Genomic DNA, 6,527 nt, shown 5'->3' on the forward strand with positions numbered 1-6,527 from the left:
CGGGTTGAAAGGGAAAGACAGGAGGGAAGCAAACCCTTGCGCTCAGTGTTCTGGCGCTGTGAAGAAAATGTACCAGCTGCCCAGAGGTCCTGTAGACCAGTCCCCGGGAGGGAGTCCTCTCCCAGATGGAGGAGAGCCCAGGTGTGCGGGATCCTGAGAGGCCAGAACACCAGGCAGGCGGGGAGGGTGGAGATGCCCCGGCCGCTGGTGCCAGGCTGCATATGCACCGCTGGTGGGCACCAGATCCCTCCCCACACGGATGACGGGACAGCACCAACACAGGACCCCGCAGAGGTGCGCAGCTGACGGGACGGCGCCAACACAGGCTCCCCGCAGAGGTGCGCAGCTGACGGGGACGGCGCCAACACAGGCCCCCCGCAGAGGGGCACAGCCGCATTTCCATGTGGCCCCAGCAGCCCCGGGCTGGGTTGGAGGACTCGAGACTCTTGTGTGCCTGCCCTGTACAAGAAGAACAACCACAGAGGGCGCCCCGTGTGCAGGGCTTGGCGCCCAGAGTGCCAGGTCCGCTTGCCTGCAGCATGCCCGGTGAAGCAGGTGCTGCTCCTGCACTATTTTACAGGTGAGGGGACAGCCCTGGGCCACCTCTGTGACCCGAGTCACCGAGGTGCAGTGTGTGACTGGAGGGTCCTCTCTGTCCCTGATAACAAGACACTGAGCTCTTACTCTAGCAGAGCTGGGCCAGGAGCCTTTAAGCAACAAGGCGACCCCTCCCAGGATGAGGCTTTATTTCACATACTTTAAAGATTACCCAATAGCTTATAATTCACTGACTAAAAGCATACAAGTTTGCTAAGACAATAACTAAGTATCACCCATATAGTCTCCAGGGGAGGAGGAGTAGCTGAAAAATACCATCAATAAAAGTTAAAAACTGAAAGGATAGGTCTAACAGTGAAATAGTTTCCAGTTTTCAACACTTCTCTTTAAGAAAGCATACTGTAAAAATGAGAGAAAAAAAGATCTTGACTAGAAAGCATTTGCCAGTCATAGAACTTAACAAAAAATTGTATCCAGAAAAACAAAACTCTGTAAATCAATATGAAAAAGACAAGCAACCCATATTTTTTGTTTGAAGAAGGATATAAGGTTGTTTGCCCATTCCTGAGCCAATGTAATGCTGTCTTAATAAATGGTTGATAATAAATCCTGGCATCTGCTGTGGTCTTCACCACACTCATCCTGGCCATTCTTGATCGTTTATACCTCCTTGTAAAATTCAGGACAGCCTGTTCATTTCTATTTTTAAAAATCCTATTGGGATTCTGATTGGAATTGTATTACATTTATAAATCATTTTTGGAACTTATCTTCAAAGAAACAACAAAGGATTCACAGCTGACTTTCAGTGAAACCATGGGAGCCAAAAGAAGATTGAATGGCATCTCAGCAGTGGTGAAAGGAGAGAAAGCTGCCAGCCCCGAGTCTGTGCTCACAGAAGCACCCCAGACACGAAGGAAAAGTGAAGGCGTTTTTGGATAAGCCAAGGCAGATCTGCACCACAAGACATAACCAGGGCATTCTTAGGCTGAAGGAAACAGCCCCGGGTGAAAGCACAGAGAAGAGCCTGCCGAGGGGCCGGAGAGTGGGTGACGTCATGCGATAAAGCAGCGCCTCAGTCCATGGGGACATGAGACAGGCGTCCCCATCACCGTCACAGCCAATGGCACAAAACAGGGAGGGAGAGAGACTAGAGACAATGGGGAAAATAGAACGGGCCTGGAGATCCCAATGGGAAGTGAAGGGTCTTCGGGGTCACAATCTTATTCTCTCTGGTTTTGGTGTCTAACGGAAAACCCCATAATAAACTGCCAAACTCACTTAATGAGCCACCACTTGAGACTCATCATATTGGAAAACATTTTAAAATCTAAGAATGAACACCCAGGCCATGCACAGAATGCCCAGAACAAGAGAGAGAGAGCAGTGGACGGAAGACTCAAGCAGGCAAGTCCCAAGAACATCTGTAAAGACGAGAATGGGTTCTTTAGCGATGGGAAGATGCAAACTAAAACGTAAAACCCACGAGACACCATAGAATGCCCACAATTCAGACCTGCTGGCACCAAGAGCAGTGTGCAGCGTGGTGTGGAGGCTCCCACACTGAGGACGGGAATCGGTGATGCCCCTTGAGCTGGGCAGGATCTACTAAGGTCCAAGGCTCACATGCCCAGCGTCCAGCGACCCCAGCTGCTAGTGACCCTCGCACACACAACAGGCCATAAACAGGAACCCACGGCCGCTAGCAGGAGGCAGGACATGGCTCCATGGCTCAGGGAAGCCAGGAGACATCACCAGTGCCTGCCCAGCCCACCTGCCCTCCAGCTGCCGCCCGTGTGGGCCTGCAACCCCGCAACGCTCGCCTGTGGCTGAGGGGCTGCCTCCCCGAGGGGCCTGGGAGCGAGGTTGCTGCAGCTATCTTCCGCCAGCAGCCAGGAGGCCTCTGCAGCCCTGCTGGACCCCTGGAGAGTACATCCCGGAGAGAGCGTGGCTGCAGGCAGAGCCCTGCACTCCCCTCCCGCGGTTGCTGTTGTCTGAACAGCCGCGCCTGTAGCAATGGTTCAGGGGTTCCTGGGGCCTTTTCCCCCTGGGTCTTCCACCTGTCTTACAGGGTCGAGAGGGCTGTACTCGGGCAAGGATGAGCCCCACCATCCTCCACTCACAGCAGAGCCCCGGGGCCTCCTATCTGCACCCAGCCCTGAAGCTGTTGTCTCTGGCTGCAGCCCTCCTGGAAGCCACAGCCTTTCCCCCTTTCCCTATCCCGAAGCTCTTTCACCACTTCCAGGCCACCCTCCCTTCCTCTTTCCTAAATCCTGGGTCATCACGACACTGCCCCCGCATCCCCGTGACAGGGCATCCTCTCCTCTCTCTAGGGTTTCAGTTCCTGGCTCAAAGCAGCTCTCCACATCGACCCGTGCCTCGATTACTGGCAATTTCAAAATGTGCACAGAGCCCCCCTTGAACTTGGCAATTTCAAAATGTGCACAGAAGCCCCCCTTGAACTTGGCTTCTCAGATCTCTGAGCCCCTCCAGGGGTCCTGCCCTCCACCTGCCCGGCCCCTTGCCCTACATTCACACCCCAGACACATCGTGGCAGCTCCCGCACCCCCCTCACCTTGGGGGGGCCTTCTGCTCCCTCAGCACCGTGAGCTGGCCTTACCGCCCCTGGCCCTCCTGGTGCCTCCTGCGCCTGCTGCTCTCCCATTTCTCCTCTCCATCATGTCAGCAGCCCTTTTGCAATCAGACCCTTGGTCTGTTGGGGCCTCTCAGGCATGGCACAGGCTCACCTGTGGGTGTCTTTCCAATGGCAAAGCACCCACCTCCATTTCCATACCCGCCCCTCCCACTGACCCGCATTCCCAGTCGACCCACCGCTGCCTGAGGGCCAGCGGTCCTAACATTTAGAAGGGCCACGTGGTGCCCAGTGTCCAGGTGGGGCTGGAGCCAGGTCCTCAGCCCCCAGACCCCTTCCTCCTCCCACCCTGGCCCCAGGCTGACCAGTCCTGAGTGCAGACACCGGTGCCACAGGGACATCCCAGCTGGGCGAATTCTTTTTGTAAAGAGGAGTTCCTCAGAATCAGCTCTAACTGTCATGCCCTCTTTGTTTATCTTCATCGTAGTCGCAGCCCTTGCTGGGTGGTCAGTTCTTTGTTAAGGTTGATACTGGGCCCCAAATCTGATTTGCCCCAAGAGATGAATGATTTTCTCTGCAGTTACTGGGCGGCTTTCTTAGGACTAGAGAATGGTGAGTGGTTGACATTAATCTCCACGAACTCAAAATAAAAATGGAAACAAATGTACCAAGAGCTGCAAGGCAATGGCTGACCCACCCCCCACATGGGATCACAACCTCTGGTGGCCATCTGTGCACACCCAGGTGGGGCCAGGCCCCGGGGCCCTCTCTGATGGCAGCCGACGTGCTCCCTCGGGCCTGCGCAGTGCAGCCTGGACGGCGTGGGCTTAGGTGGCCATTTCACCACAAAGTCCCTTCAAAGGCTCAACAGGTTTTGAGGCATAGCCTCCCTCCTCCAGACCCCGCTGGCCGGCCATGTGGAATGAGAGCTGAGGGTGTCTGGTCTCTCAGGGGCATCGGGGAGGGAGGCCCAGCGATGGCCTTGGTGATCCATTTGCCGCAAGAGGACCAGCGCTTACTCGAAGAAGATTTAAAACACACAAGGAACCGTGAAACCAAACCAGAAAAGCCCTGCTGACCGAGCCGCCCCTTCTAGAGGCCAAACAGGCATGGAAGCCCTGAGCCGACACAGGCACTTACCCAGCAGAGAGGAGAGGGCCACCAGGGTCCACATGGCCACAAAGAAGGGGGTGCGCACGGCTAGCCACTGCAGGCTGACCACTGGAAACCCGCTGCTGTTCCGGGCAACGGGGGGCTCTGGCCCTGGGCCCCGGCCAACGAGTGTGCAGGGATGGGCTGTGCCCACCAGCAAGGCCAGCAACGTGAAGGCACAGAGTCCAGACCCCTGGGGCTGCATGCTGGGGGCACGTGCCACCGACAAGGCGCTGTGTATCCGCCGGGCTCTTCTTGACTTCGTGGACCTGGTATCTGCAGGGAGCCACCTCGTTGGTCCCTGGTGAGCCCTAGAGCTGTGCCAGTTCTTCCTGCCTCACCCCAGCACCTTCCCTCTGCTGACCACAGCCCAGCCTTGTCCTGGGCAGCCTGTGGCCTCCAGGCCGTCAGCAGATAAGCATTCCGTGTGGCTAGAGGGCCTTCCTGGGAGCTGGACCTCCCCAGCGGGAGTTCAAAGCCCTTGCCCATTTTCCTGGTCTGGGAACAGAAGCGGCCCGCCCATCCCCTCTATGAGATTAGGTTCTACCTGTCATGTAAAATAAAAGCTGATGAAGAAACAGGGTTTAATTGGTTTCTTATCAGGTGTTTCGTCCTTGTTTGGAATTCTGTGTGGATGGGGGAGCCATGGGATTACACCCAATAAGGTCACCTGCACCCAGGGGGCACCTTATTGGTGCCCCCATGGGGTCCGCACCCAGGCGTGTGCTCACCTGCAGATCAGCAGTGCGGCCCCCGTGGGGTCTGCACCCAGGCGTGTGCTCACCCGCAGATCAGCAGTGCGGCCCCCGTGGGGTCTGCACCCAGGCGTGTGCTCACCCGCAGATCAGCAGTGCGGCCCCCGTGGGGTCTGCACCCAGGCGTGTGCTCACCCGCAGATCAGCAGTGCGGCCCCCGTGGGGTCTGCACCCAGGCGTGTGCTCACCCGCAGATCAGCAGTGCGGCCCCCGTGGGGTCTGCACCCAGGCGTGTGCTCACCCGCAGATCAGCAGTGCGGCCCCCGTGGGGTCTGCACCCAGGCGTGTGCTCACCTGCAGATCAGCAGTGCGGCCCCCGTGGGGTCTGCACCCAGGCGTGTGCTCACCTGCAGATCAGCAGTGCGGCCCCCGTGGGGTCTGCACCCAGGCGTGTGCTCACCTGCAGATCAGCAGTGCGGCCCCCGTGGGGTCTGCACCCAGGCGTGTGCTCACCTGCAGATCAGCAGTGCGGCCCCCGTGGGGTCTGCACCCAGGCGTGTGCTCACCTGCAGATCAGCAGTGCGGCCCCCGTGGGGTCTGCACCCAGGCGTGTGCTCACCTGCAGATCAGCAGTGCGGCCCCTGTGGGGTCTGCACCCAGGCGTGTGCTCACCTGCAGATCAGCAGTGCGGCCCCCGTGGGGTCTGCACCCAGGCGTGTGCTCACCTGCAGATCAGCAGTGCGGCCCCCGTGGGGTCTGCACCCAGGTGTGTGCTCCACAAAGCCCCCTCTGGCTTCAAGGCAGCACTGGGTCCTTTGCCCCGGGCCCTCCTGCTGTTCCCACGTCTCCTCTGGCTCCTGACCCTCACCTCCACTGGCTCCTGAGAGGCTCTTCCTCCCGCACACCTGTGCCCAGGTGGCCTTGCCCACTGCAGGTGCAAAGCCCCTACCTTAGCATCGGAGACCCCAAGGCTGGTGGGGGTGGGGTGTCCTGCATAGTCAGCCCCAGCCTGGGGCAGGAGGCCGGGGCCTGGTGTGGCCTTGCAGGGAATCAGAGCCCTTGCCGGCAAGGGCTGTCCACACAGCAGGGGAGCCGAGCCCAGGCCAGACGGGAAGGGCATCTCCAGCCGGGGATGGTCACCTAAGGGGATGGTCACCTAAGGGGATTGATCCAAGATGCAAATGTGTCAGAGGCCTTGGGAGCTGGTCTTACTGTCAGAGTTTCAGATTTTGAAAACAGAAAACTGTCACAAACTCTGACTTGGATTCGGTTTGGAGGCATCTGTGTGAATTTAGGATTTGCGAAATGAATAGGAGTGTATAGAAATAAATACGGCCTGCCTCCACGTCTCCAGGTTCCGCACCACAGATTCAACCGAGGATCAAAGATACTTGGAAAAGAATAAAAAATAACAATATAGAAAAAATACAAATAAAAATAACAACACAGTGTAACAACTATTTACATAGCATTTCCATTGTATTCGATACAATGAATAATCCAGGGATGATTTAAAGTACCGGGAGGAT

This window comes from Pan paniscus, chromosome 4, assembly GCF_029289425.2.
Source record: "Pan paniscus chromosome 4, NHGRI_mPanPan1-v2.0_pri, whole genome shotgun sequence".
NCBI classification, from domain to species: domain Eukaryota; kingdom Metazoa; phylum Chordata; class Mammalia; order Primates; family Hominidae; genus Pan; species Pan paniscus.